This window comes from Ptiloglossa arizonensis, chromosome 9, assembly GCF_051014685.1.
Source record: "Ptiloglossa arizonensis isolate GNS036 chromosome 9, iyPtiAriz1_principal, whole genome shotgun sequence".
Lineage (NCBI taxonomy): Eukaryota > Metazoa > Arthropoda > Insecta > Hymenoptera > Colletidae > Ptiloglossa > Ptiloglossa arizonensis.
Window position 1 is genome coordinate 11,519,452 of NC_135056.1, and position 22,135 is coordinate 11,541,586.

The window sequence follows — 22,135 nt, forward strand, 5'->3', positions numbered from 1 at the left end:
ACTTTCCGTTTGAGTTCCGTTGCGTGTGCACGGAGCAACTTCGCCGCGATTCGTTTAGTTACGTCCGATCGATTTGGGTCACCTTTTTCTCAAGCGTGCACGGCCAAACGTGGCCGAAACTTGCCTCCCACTGGATCAATCGACTCGATCGATCTGGATAACCAAATACTTGGTGACAATTGAAACATTGCTCGCGAGAAGTAAACGAACGTCTGCCAACTGGCTCCCCGCTGTCCCCCTTGGTTCGGTTGCCCCGGGGAAATCGTCTCGACGCGTTGAACGCTCGACGGGGAGGAAATTCGTGAAAAAGACGCGTTGCGGAGCCGTTTCCGATTTGGATCGATGCGCGTTGTCGCGCGATTGACCGTTGTCCGTTCATACGACGAGGGAAAGAAATCACGTGGATTTAACGCTCGATGGAACACCGAATGCATCGAGACGATTGAAACATCGGCTACGAGAGTAAACGAACGTTTTTCAACCGCTCGTCTCTCTCGACCGTCTTCTCGATCGTCCCCCTCTTGGCTGACCCCACTCGTGGTACTGTCGGCTGGCCCCCTACTCGACTGTCCCCGTCGGGATTACCGTCTCGATTACTTCTTCTCGATTGTCCCCTCTCGACCCTCAGGGGCTGCAGTTCGTTGCAGTACGGGCCTGGCGAACCCGAGGTACCTGATGCCACTCGTGCCAATGGAACATTCACGGGGGTCGTGCGGTTAAGCTTTTCAGCAGGTACCACGCGTGAAACACTTGGACGTCTGTGTCCTCCTTTGGACCGCCATCTTCTTAACCGTTCCTTGTTTCTATTATCCCCGTCTCGACTGTCCCCCTAAAATTGCTCCCCTCTCGTCTGTCACCGTCTTATCTGTCCCCCATTTCGATCGCTTCCATCTCGACTGTCAACTTTCGATTGCCCCCCTCTTCACTGTCCCCGCCTCGACCGTCTCCTCTCGATTGTCCCCCTAACGATTCTCTCCCTCTCGATTGCTAGCGTCTCGATTTCCCCTGTCTCGACTGCCCCCGTATCGTGTAACCTCCTCCGAATTACCTCTTGTATCTCCTGTTTTCGTCTCAACGGTCTCCGTCTCGATACCGGTGACTTCACCGCGACTAACTGCGGAAGAAAATTCCCCGAAACATGACGAAGACGAGAAAAAAGCGTGCTCCAAAATGGTAATGAGCGCGCCTCAATCGATGAAAGAAATCGCGTTGTTTCAGCCCTCGACCCGAAATACTCAACCATTTTATTCCCCCGGGAGTGTAAACGAACATTCGTAAACGATCCTTCTCTCGGTTCGAAATACTCGTCGTGCGCGAGATCAGGGGGAAAAGCGCAGAGAATAAGAGAAAGACGCGTCGCGAAACCGTCCCCGTTCGCGTTATCGCGCGATTAACCGTTGTCCGAACGGTCCTCGGTATAAAAAGTTCGCGACGAGTCGGTGTCCCGGTCAGCGAATAGAATACCACCACCAGCACCAACACCATCACCATCACCAGCACCAGCACCATCGTCGTCACCGGCACCATCGCGCCGTTCGTTTCACGGGCGAACGAAATAAATCGCGGCGGGTTAATCTTCGACGGAACTTTCTAAACCGTGGGCGGTTTTAGGCGGGATATCGTTTGACCGCGGATCGCACGGTGGCTGCCACCTGTCGCTACCGACAGTAGTTTCTCGGCCGGGGCGGGAGACGGAAGCCTCAGATATGTTGTGTCGCATTGAGATAAGCTAAGCTCTCGCGTGATGGAGCAGCCCGTAAACTCGGGGAGCCACGCCATGATGCCACCGAAATGGCTGCTAGATAATGTATAGGTATACGTGATGCGAGCCAACCCCTTGCCTCCCCCCAGCCCACCCCCGCCACCCACTTTCTACGCCCCGAGTCTCGAATACACACGAGGAGCGCGTGTACACGTATACACACGCGGAACACCACGCCTGCCAGGTTCTCCGCGCGCGAGCGGTGTACGCGAGCGCGCCACTTTTACGCTTCCATCGTCGCCGCGCCGTGCCGCGGCGCGTACTCGTTCCTCCTACTCTATCGTCAGAACGGGGGCAGAGAGGGACGGTTTCACACAAACACGTACCACCCTGTTCCGTCTTTCCATCGTTTCCCCGGCCGAGAGCGAGAGCAGCCAGCTATTTTCGGAGCACTTCGCTCCGTGGATACAACTACCTGCGGTTTAGAGAAACGAGCCACGCTCGTGCTTCCGGCGTGTCACGCCACCGAACCCCTCTCCGACAGATTTTTCGGCGTCGCGAGACTGCCCGGCGCTCTTTTGTTCGCTCGAACGTCGTTAAAAGGGTTATTTTACGGTCGACTCGCGACGCGATCCGACAGTATTTATCCCGACGGGCTACGATCAGGGACGCGGGGGATGAATCCAACGGAGGGCGCGAAGTTTTTTCCATCGAGGGGTTATCGGCTTCGTAAGTTCGTTCGCGACGTGCTCCGGGAATCGTTTTCTACGTGGGTGACCAAATAGGAGCGGTGTAAATTTTAGAGAATTTCCGAGAATTTTCCATTTTCTAGGGGACGCTGCGAGCCGAGGTGGATTCCAATAGAGGACGATCTTCTGGACGAGAGTTTCGTTCGGAGATAATCGATTTCGAAAATTTGTGGAGTGTCCCGCAGTTTGATAACGTGTCCGAATGTTTCTAGAAATTTGAATTCTCTTTTCCGCCACTTTTCGTATTTCGTTCGGGGTATCTTCTGTACGAGAGTTTCGTTCGGAGATAATCGATTTCGAAAATTTGTGGAGTGTCTCGCAGTTTGATAACGTGTCCGAATGTTTTTAGAAATTTTAATTCTACTTTTTTACGCCACTTTTCGTATTTTCTTGGGGGTATCGCGAGCAAGGGAGTAATTTTACCTGTAAATTACTTCTTTCGTAGAAGGCTTCGGTTTGGAAATAATCGAATTCGAAAACTCGCGGGGCACAATTTGGTGGCGCGTCTGTTCGTTGCTCGTTGTTTCTACTTCTATCGGCAATTGGAAACATCGACGGTATAATATTGTCCATTTAAACTCACCAACACCGAAGAGAGGCGATTCGACGATACTGTCGATGTTTGCGAATAAAAATACAAGTAGTACGAGCGAGAAATGGAGCGACGTGTCCGGCGACTTTCACCGAATTTTCGGAGTCGACTTTCTCCGGAACCGAAGCCTCGCGCGAAAAAAGTTTATTCCACGTTCTCGGTTCGTTTTCGCGCGTGGAATCGTTTCCCGTTCGTACAACCCGCTTCGTGGCACCCTGTACACGGGACGATGGAAAGAGACGTTAGATTTTCGGAGCACGCGGTGGCCACGGACTTCCAAAAGAACTTCGACGGAGGAACGGAAACTTTATTAAGTTTCTCCCGGCCAGGTTATTAAATAATATTCGATAGAGATGTTCCCGTTCCGTGAAAAGAGGAAATCCAGTTTAATGGTCGCCGCGGTCTACGGACTTAATATTCCGTGTCTTCCTTTGACGAAGATACACATTGTTGTATGACGTTTACTCGCGGTCGGTATACATTCATTATGTTTTCGACAGTTCGTAGTCCACGGTTCGAGTAATAACATCCGCCCTTAGGGCGTTATTCATCGGTGCATGCCGCGTTGCTTTAAGTCATTCGTACCACCCCCACCCCCACCCCCTCTCGTTTCCCTATCTCTTACAAGTTGTGTGTACGGTAGGTAAGTAACTTCGTTGTTTCCCATCCAGGATTACAAGTTGTAAGTTGTGTATAGGTCTAAAAGCTGCGATCTCGAGTTAGATGCGAGTCTCGAATTCGATCGAGGGACACTTATGGTCCTCTCTCGTCGATATCGGTGACGCGCAGCTTTGCAATTCCGCTTCGACCGTTTCTCTAACGCTGCACGCGCTGCACCGAAACTTTCACCGGTTCTCGGTTGCATCGCTCGTACGAAAGATTAAATATTTCCATACTTCGCGTTTTCTTAATTTCAAAGTTCTCTTAATTTCAAAGTTGTCTTAATTTTAAAGTTGTCTGACTGGGAGTTCTTTCGCGGAGAAAAATTTGTAAGATGTCAGGGATGTGGATGAAGAAATACCGCGAAAGTCAGGATTCGAATTTGGACACGTGTAATTTAAACACGTGATCAAATGTGAATATAAGTTACGGTGACCGTTAAAGATAATCAAGAAAAAGAGCACAGTAATTGCATGAAAATGCAACGTAAAAAAGATTCGTAAAACGTAAAACGTAACGCGTGTTTTCTCGATGCGTGTACGACGAGGATCCTCAAAACGCACTTCCATCCAGAGCCTAAACAAAAGATTATCATCGACCTCGTCGAGAAGGCGAAAAGGCTTTTCGTGTCAGAGTCCCTTAGGTAAACTAAACTAAAGGTTATCTCGTACTCGTACATTTCTTACACCGTATTTCACACTGTATCTTAATTTTAAAGTCAAAAGGAACTTCTTTCGCCGAACCAAATTTTACCATCCACCACGAAATAAACTACTCCTCCGTAGATTCGAGAACATTTTTTCCGTTAACTTTTCCAAATTCTCCAATCGCTTCTCCAAATTTTCCCCGACGCTGGCTCCCTCGCGAAGCTCGCGTACACCGCGGAGATTTTCAAACCGAGTATTCGGAATAGATCACGCTCCCGTGCGCGGCCGCCGCGCCGTTTCCACAAAGAAAACAAATTACACCGCGTTTAATGGACACCTCATGAATATTCAAAAACTTCGCCCGTTGTACCTGTTGAGCGCGGCGGCCCGGTGCCTTCAGGCTTATATTCGTTCCCTTATTCTTTTAATCCCGCCACTCGGGCGTCGTCTTCTTCGTCGTCTTCTTCTTCGTCGTCATCTTCTTCGTCGTCGTTGCGATTACGATCTCCTCCATTGTCGTTGCTCGTAAACCTCACGAGGTATCTACGGCGATCGATGTATTTATCGAATTTAATAAATACCTGCGTGGAAAGGTTCTCTCTAATATACTTAACGGTGCCGAGATAGGGGCATTAACGACGACTTAACGATAACGGGGCGACGCGATGGACGGCGGTGCATCGCGAACAAAGAAACGAACAATGTGACGGCACACAGGTTCGCGTTCCGTCGTGCTCGCGCGCTTCAATCCGAGCACGGCGGTCTCGAAAAGCTTTTCAGTTTTTGCCTAGCGCGCTTTTTATCATCACATTGAATCGACATGTAGAGAAAGAAAGAGAGAGAGAAGGAGAGAGACAGATGTACATAGAGAGAGAGGGGGGCATGCACAGATAGAGAGGGAGAGAACACGAGAGTGGATGTAGGAGAAACGAAACAGAACGTAGTGTGCGCGCGCGTGGCTCTGTTCTTTCGTCGACTTGCAGCGGGTGCATCCACGCCTCCACCCTGTCCCCGACGCTCCTTTCTCCTCGGCGTCGCCGTTCGTCTCTCTTTCTCTCTCTCTCTCTCTCTCTCTCTCTCTCTCTCTCTCTTGCTCTACGGTTCGTTCTCTGTGCGTTACCGACGCGTGTCTCAGCGTTGCATCACGGTGAATGGGTCTGGTAATTGCACGTTTAATATTTCAGGGCTTTCTCCGTGTAAGCATGTAAAAGAAAAAAAAAGAAGAAAAAAAAAAGGAAAAAGGAGAAAGAAAAAAAAGGGGAGAAAAAAAAGTCCGCGATTTAGACCCGTGAAGCGAGCCAGTCCCTCCCCCTTGCCCGTTCCTTCCTTTCAGGGCGCCTATCTTTCTTTCTTGCCCGGTGTTTGCGATGCACTGACGAAAGTAGCAAAGCGGAAACTCGTTTCTCTCGCGCACGCCTGTCGCTTTATCCTGTCGCTCTTCAGTCTTACTTTCCCTTTGCCGCGTTTTCGCTCCGGCCCCGCTATTTCGTTCCACGGAAAAGCTAAACTTCGCGCACCGTGGACGATTTTTCCGGCGAATCGTTTGGCGTCCGCGTCGCCGTTACCGGGGGAACGATAAAGGAACGGACGAATATCAAAAGTGGTTTCGTCGTGCTGCAAAACGTCTGGCTTCGCGTGCTGTTCCATCGAGAATCCAGCGTTCGGTTCTTCCTACGGAATAATCCGCGGAATAGGTGGATTCTCCGTCTACCAGACGCGTCCGAATAGTTTCTTTCCGCGTTCGATGTTTCCGTTCGAGATACACCACCGATCGATAGACACTGGTGGTTCCGGTGTTGCAAGTTCCGATTGTAATGTAACGCGTGAAACGTCACGGACGAATGAACGAACATCGTTCGAGTGTGTCGGGACACCAGAGTGAATTTCGACGCTCGCGATTATAAATCGATCGTGGTTCGTTTCGTTCTACGAACACCTTGTACGTCGTTTATCGAGACTCGGTGGGTCGAAGGTGGAAAACGATATCGGTCGAATGACGCGTCTCACAGATTCGAATTCTTTGGAGCGCATTTCGCACGACATTTCCGTCGGTTTCCGGGGAAGTGTTCCCAATTTCCTGACGTATATTCTCCTTTAATTGCTCCAGAGGTCCGGGTTTATCGACGCGCAGCTTGCTCTTTAAGAAACCACGATGAAAGGAATCGGGTGCCGTCGGGTCGGACGATCCGAGCGGCTGGTCGACGCTTTTGATACCGAAACCGCCTGGAATCGTGTCTTTTGGAACTTATCGCGTCGCGTGACGTTCGAGCTGAAAATAGACAAACGGATAAACAACCCGCGTGTCCGTTTACAATTGTTAAAAAGAAAAAAGAAACAAATAACCGTGTCGTATCGATGAAACGGTTGATCAAAATACGAGAACGATATTTGTAACGCCCTGTACAGGCAATAGTGTGTCAATTTTATGTAACTACTCGTTCTATATCTGAAATGTATCGTTGATTATGAACGAGTATCGGATTTATTTAAATATAATATTTTTCCGATGCGGGTCAATTCAACCGTAACGGTCCCAGCGTAGCAATAATTATACGGTGCGCAGGGGTTAAAGGAAAAAGTACAACGAATGATTAATTTTTCTATATTCGTTCAAACTCGAGAAACTTAGATGGAACGAGTCGCAGCGATCATCACCTCGAAGACTTCTTTTAGAATTTTATACGTTGTATATTATTCTTATTGTTACGGTGTGATACTCGTTTTACGCGTCACATTCGAATCAAATATTGTCGAATCCTCTCGCACTGGATAGAAAAGTTACGGTTGTTTCGCAAAGAAACGAACTGCCGTTTTTTGGCCCGTGTCGCAAAACTCGGTAGACTCATCGGAGCCTCAACATCGTCGAAATTGAGACCGCCGCTGAAACGAAACAAGGTTTGCCAAGTTCGAGAGTACCTAGATTTCGATATCTCCGGGAATCGTCACGTTCGAATATTATTTATTCGTTTACTAATCCACGGGACAACTCGTTAGCTCGCAAAATTAGACAATATTACTGTCGTGTCTCGAAAACGAAGACGATCCGTGATTTATACAATACTTTTTGTTCAAAATCACCTCCCAAATATGGCGACGAAGGGTCAAACTTCATTTCTCTTGGAAGTTATTCAAAAACAAAATAGAACGCTAACTTTCGAGACATCTGGTAAAAAACCAGGGAGTCCTAATAACATACATTACACGAATCGGTGTTCTTCTATTTCTTTCGGAAGTTTTTTAAAAATAAGAAATAGTAGTAAGTTTTGGAATAACTTCAAGAAAAAAAATAACAAATTTACCCGTATACGTATCCTGTGTATACAAATCAGCGCTAATATGATTCGTTTCTCAAAAATAAGAAATAGTAGTAAATTTCGAAATATCTTCTAAAGAAAAATAACAAATTTACACGTATACGTATCATACGTATACAAATAAGCGCTAATACTTGAAAAATGATTCGAAAACAAGATACAGGATCAATTCTCAGGCGAGAAAAATTAACCGTCGTTCGTCGATTCCTCGACAAGAGTATCGTATCGACGTTCCGTCGTATCCGATCGAAAAAACCGCGAGACACCGAGCGGACACCGTGCAGACGAATACTACACGCTCGCGTGTAAATTACTCGCGCGAATCTTGTCCCTTTCCACGAACACCGAAGAATGCAGAGCGTGGAGCGAGCGCCTCTTCTCCGCGTAACGTTCCGGTGATCGAAGGAAAACGGCTCTTTCGACCAGAAACCGTACCGCATTCCCGTCTACCGATAAGGGGACAAAGGGTGTCCTAATGCGAGCCGTTCGACAAAGCGCCATTTCGGTTTCTCTCCTTCCGTCGGAATCGCGCGACAAAGGGAGCGCCGCGTCGCGCCGCGCCTCACCGCGATCTCAATCACAAATTGACAATAAAAAATGTCCAATTAACCCGAGGAGCTGGAAGGATAGAATCGACTCGAATTGACTCGAACCAACCCTCCTCCTCCTCCACCACCTTCTTCGCCGTACTATCAAACGTCTTTTCACCGCAACCAAAGGGAGAGAGAACCCTACTAGATGGTAGGGGGATCGGGTAGATGGGTAGAGGTTAGAGGAGAGAGAAATAGAGGAGACAGAGGGTCTCGAAACGAAGCCGGGGAGTAGAAACGAGATAGAGGGAGAGCAAGGGCAAGAGCTCGCGTGAAGTTGGAAGCAATCGAGAAGGTTTAATCCCACTCGATTGCGTTCCTTGCCCGGCAACTTCAGTTTCTTCGCCGTACTCTTCACCACCCCTGCGTTTCATCCCCCTCGCGCCACCAGCCCAGCCACTTTTCCCCCTTTTGCCACGACCGGCTCACCCGCGCGGCGTGTGCACGTACACACGTGAACGTCCGCGCGCTCTCGGACGCGCGTGTGCTCGTTCGCGAGCCCGTCTCGATGTGTAAAAGAGAGGAGAGTCCTTCTTTTGTTCGCCCTTCCCCTCCGCCTCGCTCCCTTCGTACCTACCGCTATCTTCGTGCATTCCCGTAGCGGTCGTATAGAATCTTGAATCTGAGTGCGAGGGCCACACGCACGCGACATACACGCCCGTACGTACACACCACATACGAGAACACCGTCTCTTCCGTCGACGGTCACAAAAGGTGGGCGTCTAGCTCGACCCGGCAGTCGACTGCATCGGTATTGGTGGCGGTGATGTTCGAACCCCGGGTAGAGGTGAGACCGCCTCGTAAATATTCTACGGCCAATTTCCCGTTGTACGCGAATACAACGGTACCCAGGGCCGAAGCGAATCGCGAGCAAGTAGCTGGTGAGGGAGAGAACGAGAGAGGGGGGACCAGGAAAAGTCGAGACATCGTCGGAGATATTTTTCACCTCGCGCGACCGAACCTGGGGATTTCCGTTTATCTATTGTCGATGAATTCCTGCGGGGAGTGTTTTCTTTTTTTTTTTCTTTCTTTCATTTCTTTTCTTTCTACCACGCTCCGCGTCTGTCCTCTCGAAGACCGCGAAATCGAATTGGAAATCCAAGGTGAACGAAATTATCGGACGCGTTCCGTACCGTTTCTCGTAAAAATCTACTTTACGCTGTCCGCCCCTCGAGTTGCGTATGCACGTACGCGGGAACGTGCACGTACGAGCTCGTAGTCGGTGCCGCGCGATGCGACCAGCAATGGACAAGGATCGAAAAATCGTGTACGCGTTTCAGAGGGGTAGATTCTATCGCAACGGTGTATCTCGTGTTTTGGAAAACCCGTGTTGCTGAAAATATACCAGCACGTATCGATCGTTTGCATCGATGTATATTTGTTACTAGTAGACACTTGTACAGTTACTTTACGAATGGATTCAGTTTTCGTAGACGCAAGTCGTAATGGAATTTTCAATCACCGTAAACTTCGATCTAACCTATAAAAAAGAAACGGAGGATAGTATTTTGTAATTTTCATACTTGTGTATTCTTGCAACGAATCGATATTTCGTCAGGATTCAATACGAATCGGTCTGAAGGTAGCCTTTGAAGCGCGTGTATTGTAAATCGTAGATTCAAAGTAGATTAAATTTCACGTTCGTTTATTAATGCGTCGCTCGTGATCGTTTTGTTCCCGTTACTCCGACTCCGAATTAACGAACTAGTTTATATCGATAAATAATTGAAGTTCGTTTCAACGGACATAAAATTTTCGACTACTTTGAAGTCAGTTTGCGGTGTTTGACGAGCACTTTTAAATAAATTCGGCTGCACGGGCACCGCGGTTGCGAATTTCGGAAGGATGCGAAAAGGTTAACGCGATAAACGGATATAGACACCGTCCGAAACTGTTTTTTCTTTTATTTTTTTTATTTTTTTTATTTTTGGCAACGGATGAAACCGGAGTCTCTTGGTAACGTCTCTCGCGTCGCGACGCAACTTTATCCACGACCGGTTTCCAGCTAGCGCGTTTCGAACGCCGCTCATTAAACATAGTTTTCACCGCTCATTCCGCGTCTCTGTGTGTGCACGTTGCAACTATATAACCGAGTTAAAATATGCACGCGGCCCGATTCCGGCAAGGACAGAACTCGACAGATCGATCGCAGGGACGCGGTTCAATTAAAGCTCCCCGTGTCCACGTGTTTCGGTTCTTCCAACAGTCTGCGCAAACTATCCGATATGTGTCATCGTTCCAATGTAAACTTCGAACCCGGTCCGATGGAAACCGAGTTAATCGCGAACGCGGCCCGATTTTCTTCTATTTGCGGCGCACCGATAATATTTTCGCGGCCGCTCGGATCGTTTCCACCGCGAATGGAAATTTTATTTATAAACACACCGCGACGGGGATGAACAGCGAAGAAGACGCGAACAGTGGTGTCCTTGGAGAGCATTACGAAATACGTTTCGCGGTGTTTTCACGAGCGCGTTTCATCGATGACCATAGATACGAAATATTTCGTTGCCTCGATTTGTACACAAACTGTATTTACATGCAGAAATAGACTTTGTTCTCGCGAAATAGAGACACTGGCCGTGACACTGAACCGCGAACTATCGCAGAGGTAATTTCCTTTCAAAACGAAGACAGAAAACCTTCTTAGTAACTTCGAAATTAATATTTCTATCGAGTTGTTCTTCGGAAAAACGTTTCGTTTCTTTTCATAAAAATGAAACACGATTTTTTCAGAGTGTATAAACGTTTCATTAAATTCTATACTCTCCATTTTGGAAAACGAAATGACATTCCAAACGACCGAATGAAATCTTGCACCGATCGAACGAGTCGTTTCCATCCTTCCTACCCCGTCTTTAACCCAAACGATGAAAATCGTCGCCATCGAAACTGTATCTCGACCGGGGGTTCCCGTTAAATTTAAACCCCCGAAATGCTCAATAATTTCTGGAACGGCCCCGATACTACGTACTCGACTCCCGCAAATATTAGAGGCGGTTAGAAATTGCTAGAGCCGTTGTATCGATTACGAGGCTCTTTCGAAATTAGATTGGCGCGCGATCGAGGCGTGGTCCTCGTTCGGTTCCGATCGCGACGTAGCCACGGTTTTCGAGTCGCGTTGCCGGTACGCCGAGCGGAGTGGAGCGGAGCGGAGCAGAGGAAATATCTTGCGTCGAGCGCGCGCGCGTGCGCACGGGACGGGCGAATTAATCGCAAACGAATTTATCTTTGACGCTCCGGGTTAAACTAAAACGCCCAGATATTACGGGGAAGTAAGCTCGTTAGAGGGTTTACAGCATCACCGGTGCCTCGACCGCCCTACCCTCACGCCCCTCCTGTATTTCTCGCGTAGGTGGTAGTAGCTTGCGGTCTGGTAACCGCAGTCTCTACTGCGCTGTCGGTTGCGGATACCTCAGCCTCGTGTGCAACCTCGCGTCTGTTTTGTGCAAAGGGCTTTCAAAAACCGCGACTGCCGAACCGTACCGACTCTCCCGAAGAACAGACGCCACAGCGGTACGACGTGCCAGAGGCCCCTCTAAAGCACCGTCGAATACACTTTGACGGGCACGCGTTTTCGATTAAGCTTGAAATCTACTCTTCAGGTATCCCGGTACACTAACCTGCCACGTCGATGGAACTACTTCCGCGAATTTAAGACCGGCTCGCTGTTGCGTCCGCCACGCCGGGTCCACGTGTTAGGCCACGTCCTAACCAGCGAGAAAATCGTTCGAACCGATCGCGACGAACTATCGAAAGGTATCGAATTTTATCCAATCGATCGTGTATCGAAGATAAGATAAGATCTATCGTCCCTTGTTTCTTTCAAAGAGGTCAACGGTTCAGTTAGGACGACGCCTTGGTTTTCTGTTCCTTGAAATTTGTACTATGTGTATTTTTGAAACACGATGACTACTTATAGTATTTGTAAAGTGAATTTTCGCTGATCAGAATCGGTAATATGTCGCTTTTCTGGATATCGCTAGTTTTTGTTAGGAAACATATCCGATGCAAAATTTGATAATTCAAACGGTACAATTTGATCGCGATAGATGTATAATTGTATATCCAAGATATAAAGGTTATCGACTGTAAAATCGTCTCGTGAAGTATGAAAGTCCTTCCCGTCTGGAAATAAATACAAAACCGTGGAAATAACAAGCGAACGTAATAGACGAATTGAAACCGATTTAAAATCTGTATCGAAGTTCCGGTAGGGCTTACGAGTTCTCCGATTCTCGGCGGTTATATTCTACCCTATATGCATCGACGTTAGTCGACTACGGCGCGACCCCAGTCAAGATAGAAATATAGAGATTTTCGGAATTGGATCGGGGAGACGGGCTATGAATTCGATTATCGGGGAGCGCGTGTATTTGTGCACCTTCGTCTCCGATCCCTTTTCACTGCTTGCCCCGACTAATCAGTAATTAGAATCTGCGGATATATGTACGTGCGTCTATCCCTTCGTGGCAGACCTACCGCCGCGCGGCGTGCACCCCTCCCCGTAGACCCTCTTCTAGACTCCTGATTAATATTAACCACGTTAGTCGCGCTGTTGTGATTAATATGACGTATCGATCGACGTTATCTAAGTGAATAATTAATTCGAGATTGTAGATGCAGTCGGCGCGCGCGTACAGTCGTTACGCAAGGGGCACGTTTCCGTATCGTCTTGAATACACGTGTGTGTCTGCTTGACACACCGAGTGATTCGGATTTCGCGTCGCGGAAATTTCACCGTGATTATTATTGCGACGGCGTTGTAACGCGCGCAACGAGGAGACCCATTGTTGTTGCGCGGAGCGGCGGAAAACAGGGAACGAGGCGAGTTCCGGTTGTTCCGGACCAATGTCTTTTCCTTGTTCTCGAGGATCGGTCATTAGCAGAATTGGTCGAATTCTTGGCATAGACGATGCCGCTTATTACGAATTCTGTAAATAAATCGCCGGGACGAAAGAAGATCATCGATAATGTCGTAGAAAACGGTCCGGTGATTTGCACGATTGTGGAAACGTTCGAAGATCGGGAACGGGGACAATTATTAAAATTGGAACGTAATCCGCGCGGAATATAATCGTTGAGTAGATTTTAAAGACACACGGCGCTATTTCGAGAACACGAAATGGATAATTACGAAAGCGGTCGAAGATCGGGGGCGAAACTAATTATTGAGATGGAACGGAATCCTCGGGATAGAAATTATTAAGTAGATTTTAATAGATACGAGAATATTACACCACGGAGGAGCCCTTCGTTGTGGAAACACACTTCTGAGCGTGGTCGCGCCGTAACCGAAAATGTATTTACATATTACTTACTTCCACTTCCGTGGAACAATTAAGCCACGAAGACGTTCCGAGCTCCTTCCATGAATATGGACACCCGTAACGAATGAATCACGGTAGAAGTGCATCTCGACGCATCGCGATTGCGTAACTATTCGGACTCCCTCGCTACGATATTGAATCTCGCGAGACAATGCAATAACCATTGATATTCAACGAGCGAACTCGCCGGGGGATCAACCCGAGGGCCAATCGAGTGAGTTACGTCCGACGACAAATTATCAAGAAGCATCACCCGCCTCTGCCATATTTTTATTACGCAGCAGCGACTATAAATCTAATTATCCTGAAAAGGTTCCCCGTGGCTTATTCGGGATACTTTGTCGTAATTCGCTGGAACCACACGAGACGTAGAATCGATACGTGGCCAGATAGACGTCTCTTTAAAGCAACGTGACAGTTTCTACTCAAAGGGACGACTTAAACGCTTCTGCAGGATGTTACTGCGTTCAACCATAGTCGTTTCAGTACGTCTTACTCATCGTTCTTTACCCTATTAGATACCGTAGCTGTGATCAACCACGAATGTTTTATATATCTGCCAATGTACAAGCGATCGAACTATCCGAGAACTCCTTGAAACTACTATCAATTCGAAATTCGGTCGAGAATGAAATCGAAAGTGCATATAATCCGTAACAACGTCTTACAACTGTTCCAAAGCTTCTACAATAAAGAAATACGCCACAATCGACTATAACTTCAATCTTAATTTGTCTCACATTCTAAGGACGCTCTTAATTCCATTCTCGACCAACCTGCAAACAAGTAGTACTTTCAATTCGTCGATAACAATTCAATCATCCACACTGTACATTTACCAGAATCCAACCGCAATCTCGATACCCTTAACCTCTTGTCTATTCACAGCACACCAAACGTAACCTCTCTACTTACAATTTCCTAGACACTTCCCTTTCTGTAACCTTGCTTCGTGCACCGTACAAAGTAAGACACCTCCTTCGAGGAATCGCGGACTCTCATCTCGTTAGAAATTCTACTCGACGCTGTCCACTCGCTCGAGTTCCCCTCGAGCCACGAGCGATCTCTCCTTCGGCCACGATATAAGCGTCTATTCACCGTTGATTAATTAGCGACCGACAATTCGGACCCCCCGAGCGCTTCGGTGCTCTCCGTAAGCAATAACCATTGATATTCAACGAGCGAACCCAACGCCGTAGGAGCAAAGGGGGATGGGTGGGGGGCAAGGATCGGCGCCAAGGGTCAGCGAGTTACATCCTCGTCGTCGTCGTCCGACGCGACAAATTATCAGGAGGCATTACTCACCGGATACTTAACGTCAGTGGAGGCGCAATTTCCGGCTACGGGATTAGAAAATATCCGTCGGTGGGTCCCGTACGACCGATTCGTTACGAGAGTGGTCGGTTTCATGCCACGTTCGGCAACACACGTAAACGCGAACGTTTCAACGAGGGTCGGTGGTCCCCGTTCGCGGAGACTTCCGAGGAATGACCATTACGATCGCGGAGCGTGGCTCGTTCGGCTTCGCACCGGTTAACCCGGCCGGGGGAAGAGGGGAGGCCAGATAAAACACGTGTTCGCTCGCTGGCATAATAGCGGCAATAATTCCTCGCCCGTGAAATAAATTCTCCAATAATAATTCTCTCCTTGGGCCGCCGTATGTAGCTAACGTACCTAACTGGCCGCGATTTATCATTCCCGCGTTCGCGCCTCGCTCGCCGAATGCCACCCCGTCGCGCCTTCCGCCTCCGGGCTTCCTCCGGGACACCTCGGGGAACGGGGGGTGTGTCTTGTAAGAATTACACCCACCTCTCCGTTTCCTCGTTGACGCTTCAACCCTGTTGCGAATTGCCACGACGTCGATGTGGGTACGCAATAGGGACGATGTCTTCCAGACGTTCACGTGTGTCTCGTTTTTTAAGGAGACTCGAGGGGAGGTCCGAAAGACCAAGTTTTCGCGGGAAATGAGTCAGTTGCGGTGTTCTCCACGATGGAGGGATTTTAGTCCTTATTTATAGGGAGTTGAGAAGATATCTCGCAAGAATATTACCGACCACCCCTTCTCGTTTTCTGGTTGACGTTTCAACCCTGTTGCGAATTGCCCCGAGAACGCTCGGTTCGCAAGAGAGACGATGCGTTTGGAACGTTGGCATGGGTTTTGTTTTTGGAAGAGACTCGAGGGGAGTTGGAAAGACCAAGTTTTCACGGGAAATGGGTTAGTTGCGGTGTTCTCTATGGTGGAGAGAGATTTTAGTCCCCGCTCGGGGAGTCTCGTGTATTGTACGCGAAGCCTGCACGCAGGAGGAATGCATCGGGAATGCAGGCGTTGCATAAATTAGGAAAACGTCTAAACTTCTTGATTGGTGAATTTCTGTCGTCGAGTACGGAGAGTCTTGGGAGGAGAATCTGAACGATGGTGGTGGATGGAATTGATTCAAGGAGGACGAATCTAAGTTGGAAAGAATGTGTGCGGAGAGTAGAATGGATGGGTTTAAATTTGTAGATGGAACATTTGGGACACTCGGTACAGTTGGAAGAAAAATCGTGGAAATGATTTGGGGTTAAATTTCTTGTTTTCTATAGAATTTCACAGAGTGTCTTTCGTCTACCATTTGTAAGTTTATTATTCTGTCACTTTTTGCGCAGCGGTAGTATTCATCGAAACAATTCGAGATAGAATCTAAAATAATCCTGGTAAATAAATAGTGGTATTCCGAGTTCAATCGTGTTTGCAGGATTTTAGTACGAGTCACGAACATAATGTGTGTTTGACCACTGTTAGGAACCTCTGTGACGTGTGCTTGATGAATCGCTCACACTGAATGTTTTCTATATACCAAATGTATTCTTGATATTGACATTGATTTTCTGCTACCGGTAAATTTCCATAAAGCGAAGATGGATCTATGGGGAATGATTGGTGGCTCTAGGATGGATGTGTAGCGTGCAACTTACATAGGTGTTCGCATTCGGACGTTGGTTTCTTGAACCGCAAGTCAGACCATCCGAGAAAAATTTCAATACGCGAAAGTAACGCAGTACGTGTATAAATTTTCTTGAAAATTATTCATCGAAGCTGACTACTTCTCGGTTGACATTTTACTGCAAAAATTGTCCCTGCGAATCGCACAGTTGCGCTCCAAGTAATATTACCGATCGATAACTGAAGAATCGATCGCAACTAACAACGAAAAGGTTTCAAATATTATATACTGGACCAACATTTGGCACACGTGTAGATAATAGAAGTGAGGATAGAAAAAACGTATTTTTGGCAAACAAAAAACAGATCACTCTTGTATTTAACAACGCACCGTTAAATGCAGTTCCATCGTAACAATATTCACGAGCGAGAAGAAGATTGCGTTTGCGTTTAATAACATACTGGTACATCGCACGTTTTATCGCTACTTTTCAATCGTCGTAGATAATAGCGCGTGACAAACGTGACGCGCAGTAAATATTAAACAACGTTTCGACAATGAAACACTCCCCTCGCCTCATCCGGAACTCCATTACAATGATCGAGGAAGGAACAACGCCATCAGGTAAAAAGAATAGTCGGCGCGCGGGTAAGAAGGAATCGTTGATTTATGGGCAGCCAATCTATAATTTGCAAGTCAAATGCATGAATAAAACAACGTGGAACGGTATCGATGAAACACAGCCGTCCGAATATGAAAAAATGATCGATGGCTCGTCAAAATTTCTACGCGGGAACACGCCGCCGCGCTGCCGCGTAGAATTCCAAGGTACGTGTGGGGAGGGGGGTGGTGGCGAACGGCAGGGGGGCTGAAGGGGGCAAGAGGGGGGCTCGTCGCCCGGTAATTGCCATCCTGTTCTATTTCGTTCCCGTTTCCGTTTCGCTCTGTGCGTCGACCACGCCGTCTCGCCTGGCAACGAATTAAGCTGCTTTATAAAAATGTAAAAGGCTTCACGAGGCGAGCCGTTTTCCCAGGTAGAAATGGTGGATCGTGGGATAGAAACGAGCCGGGTAGAGAGCCGAGTAGCGGGGGTGGTAACGGTGAGGGGGAGGGTGGGGGGTGGTTGAAAGGGTGGAGAACTCGAACGCGAGCGGGGGCTCGGCTAGCGCCCCGTGAAGCTGGGGAATCGCAAATGCGATTGGGAGCTTCATTGTTTCCGAGAGAGGGAAAGAAAGCGCGAGACTTCGGCCTTTCCGAGAGAGAGCTTAAGTCGACGAATGGATCGCTGGGAACACGAAGACGGAGGGGTGAGCGAGCAGGTCTCGGTGGCGCCTCTCGTCGAAGGTCAGACATACATTTTTCTTACGTTTCACCTTGAGTCATCGTGCCACGGCCCGAAACGGTTTAAAAGTAACATTTTTAACGCGCGTGTGCGGGTACTTTTACGCGTGACCAAGCTTTAAGGTAAAATGGCTTTAAGGGTTTCCTCGATGCATCGTAGGGACGATTGTCTTTGGCAGATCTCACGTGGTTAAAGTTTGGAGATTCGAGGAGCAAAGAAACTCTTTTAATAGTACTGCTACGTTTATTTAAAACGTTCACACTAACTGTCGCTGAAATTTCTTCGACTCGTATTACAAACACCATTCTGAGTATTGTACGTAATCATAAACTGAACGTGTTGTTACAAATTATAAAGTGTCTTACGTCTTCATACTAAAAGATACTTTCCTTACTTTCCATACTTTCCATTAGAATTTCCAAGACGTTCAGGGTCGGTTTCTACGAATAATAATAATAACCGGTTTAGTCGCGTCCCGATTGTCAAACACTTGTGCGTAATTAATCGGGAAGTCGTTTTAGATGCGTATCGCGATACACGAGCGCGATCCTGGCTCGCGATTAGGGTCGTTCTTGGACGCAACGATATATCATTTCGAGCCTGATGACCGAACGTTCGCAACGGGGAAAGTCGATTACGCGGCGGTTCTCACGGGAACGAAATCGTGTGTATTTCTAGGTCGGATTTTTTATTCCGCGGTGAGTGTAAATATACAATCAAAGCAAACGCGTTTCTCGTGGATTTTTAATTCTGGAAACGTATGGTACTTTTCTTTGTCGATCGACGGTTTTAAACACTCCGAAGACACGTTGCAGAGTTTTGCAATCGTTTCGTGCAGTTTGCGCGATTCGTCGCGAGGTATATACTGTTCTCGTTAGATGCAAATCGGTTTGGCCGTGAACGTGTTTCGCGTACTCCGTCGACTATGATTTTCTACTCCTGGTGTTCTAATGGCCCCATTTCGGAACCAGTTGCAATTTCGAACGATTCTGTTCCGATGTTACGTGCATCGCGGGAAGAAAGAAAGATCATTCCTGGAAGGGATTGCGACCTGTATTGGGTCGGACGTCTTAATCAGCCTTTGACCGTCCACATTCTACTTACTCGCGTCGCATAGTTTCTTTTCTCTCTCCACCGTAAGCGTTCGTAGTCGTTTTGATAAATTAATATCCACTTCGCCTATTCCGTAATCGAACGAGGCGATACTTCGTCCAAAATCCGAGTAACCAATTTTACTACAATTTTGGAGTAACAAATTTTACTACAATTTCAGACTAACCAATTTTTGGAACACCCTCTGTAAAATGATCTCGAAAAAGAATTCCACCGTCGAATTTACGATCGAAAAAAGAAAACGAATAGTCTCTTGTTCTCGAGTTCGGCAACACGCGCGTGGAACAACCCTGTCCTCGCGATTGCCATCGAGCGACCCTGTCTTCGCCGAGAGCCTATTCCCCGCAGGATTTACATACTCGATGCGGTCCATGCATTTCTGCGTAAGTATCGTCGATCCTCCTGCGTGCTATCCATCGAACGCTCGAGGATCACCGCGCCGAAGTCAAATCGGGCGCAATTCCCGAGCTCGAGTTCGCGAGCATCGCCCGCGTGTCGTTACACTTCTTATACATTAATGATACGCGAGGAGGGTACGCGCGCGTGGAACAACACGACCGATTCTTGTAACCGTCGTTTCGGGGGGATGGGAAGACGGTGGCGCATTACGTATTCATTCGTGATTTCCTACGGTCGAAGTGGCCGAGGCTGGGCGCCGTGTAGAAGTCGAGGCACAAATGCACGAAGTAAGATTCCGATTTCGAGGCATTAATTGAGCGGAGCCCCTGTATTTCCCTGCGGGCTACGTAGACAGAGGTGCCTTCCGCTACCAATCTCGAGGAGTTTCTTCGGTTTCAGACCGATACGAGGGCAAAGAGAGAAACGGAGACGGCGAGTCGTGCGGATCGCGGACCGTGCAAGGAGAACAAGGGAAGCAGTCGAACACTCGCATGCAGAACGTAATACGGCGCAGCTACGGGGCCGTGGCGAGGCCTCGGTTTTGCGCTAGCTGGGGAACTATACGGGGTAATAGAATGTGCATGTAATAACCGAAGGAAATATACACTGTGCAGCCTCCGAAAGAAACGAACGAACGAAAGAAGGAACGAAAGAACGAAGGAAGGAAGGAAGAAATAACGGTGGTAGCCAACTGCGGGAAAAGAAATTTTTCCCTAACCCAGCCTCGCTTACGGAGTTTCACCGCCGCCCTTTTCCACGGGCGCAAACGTTCGCTCGCGGATTTCGTGGGTTTATTTGCCGGAACGCGTTCGCCTTTGTCTTATTCCGTGGCAGACACGCGTCTGACGAATTGTAATGAGATTCTTTATATGCGAGAAGTGGGTTGTATTCGGTGTATGGAATAATACTCGAAACTAGGATAGATAGGAGGAACGGTTCAAAGGACCCTTATCCGAGAAACTTGCCGTCAAGATGGAAACGTGTGCGACCCGAGCACCGTGTTTTCGTTTCTTTTCAACGTTACCGCGACGAGCGTTCGTGTATTAATATTTTCGAATTCTCGGCAACGTGCGTGGCTCGAGAGAACACTCGAGCCCCCTTGCTTTCGATTCGTTGCGGGAACGGTTCAGTTGAACGTGAGTCTTTCTTCTTTTGCCGGTAGATCGTGTTCGTTGTGTAATTCAAAACGAACCATCGAGTAACGTTGGAAAATATTGTTACGAAACAACGGGGATAACTTGGATAACATCGTAGGGAAAACTTGACTTTGGATAAAACTTGGACCGTATATTGTAGAAATTTAACTAAAATTAAGAGGCAGTTTTACGAAACGAACGCGTTGTTCGTGGTAAGAAATTTTCATTGACGAACATTCGTGACATTTTTTACATGAATTTTTAACAGAATTTTAGAAAATGGCGTATATAAGTATCATCGTGAAAATTATTTTTCAAAGTAGCAACTCGTCTTTACTTACTCAGTACTTACCAAGGTAAAGATCGAAGGTTAACATCGTTCGTTCGTCCTTCGGTGCATTTTGCGTCAGTTTGTTGCTAAACGACACGACGAAATGTGCGACAGAGACCCGTTGCTCGAAGAAACCGCCGACTAATCCAATCGAGAACGTTTGGCGAACTAACGTTCGCTGCACGTTGTCGGCTGCAGAAGCTGGGCCGCATTTTGTCCGCGGGACACCGCAATTAACTGTCTGGGATTTCGCGTGAACTCGCACGACTATGGCAGCCGTGTGAAACATCAGTTGCGCTCACGGACACCCATGACCCGTCGGAGTCAATTTCCGTGAGAAGCGAGAATCATCGTTCAGAGATTTCTTAAAAGTCTCTGCGCAAAACGAGAGAAACCGATCGCCAGTAGAACGAATCGAAGATGAGAATAAATCTTGGAGAACTTATGTGGGCTGACGACTGGTATAAAAAATGTATAAACGCAATAACTTGCATCGATTACAAAAGAGTGCAGATACAAGGCACTTGGAGATTAACTATGTGTAAAAGATGAGAACGAATCCTAGGTAACTTACGTGGCTCGACAACTGATGTCAGAGAACGCATGCAATGCAATCATCTGCATCAGTCGTAGAAGAGTATAGGTACCAAGTAACCAATTCGTGACGAATTGAATTCTGGAGAACTTATCCTGAGAATTTATGTCACACAATGTATAGAACGTGACAATTTGCATCGTCCATGAAAGAGTATCATATGACACAAAATCTTACCTCATACATAGTAACTATTCTCTTATCATCCCAATTTAAGTTCATTTTCTACCGATTCGTATCACCCGAGGTATTTTAATCTCTAAATTTTCCGTGCCCAAATTAACAAAGTATTCTTTCGATCTTGGTAATCCTTCCATTCTTAGATCTTCGTAGAAAATGAAACCAGAAATTCTCGAAAATATAAAAGTGAATCCAAATAAAAGAACAGCCACCTGCTATAAAGTTAAACGCGTCGGTTCTGCGGGATCCCAACACAGAAGGGTTACCACCCTTGTACCCGACACCCCTGATCCTACAACCGTTCGAGAAAGTCACCAACTCGGGACACCACGGTACGAAACGGAGAATCGTTGTAGTCTTTTCGTTCTTCGCTCCGTAGCGAAACTCTCGAACGATTCCGAGGCTAAGTCCGGCCGATAAAGCCGTGATTTCCGTGGGCAACGCGTCAGTCACCGCGGCTCGAGTTTTATTATATTAAAGTAGTAAACCAGATAATAAAGCGGGGTACGTTCTCTCCGTGTCCGTCGGTTT

At 47.6% G+C, this 22,135-nt stretch overlaps 1 protein-coding gene across 7 annotated transcripts in view; it reads left to right on the forward strand.

Annotated features, from left to right (window-relative positions):
* Nucleotides 1-22,135, forward strand: part of Rbp6 (RNA-binding protein 6) — a 1,213,208-nt gene that overhangs the window by 797,919 nt on the left and 393,154 nt on the right. The window lies entirely within an intron of this gene.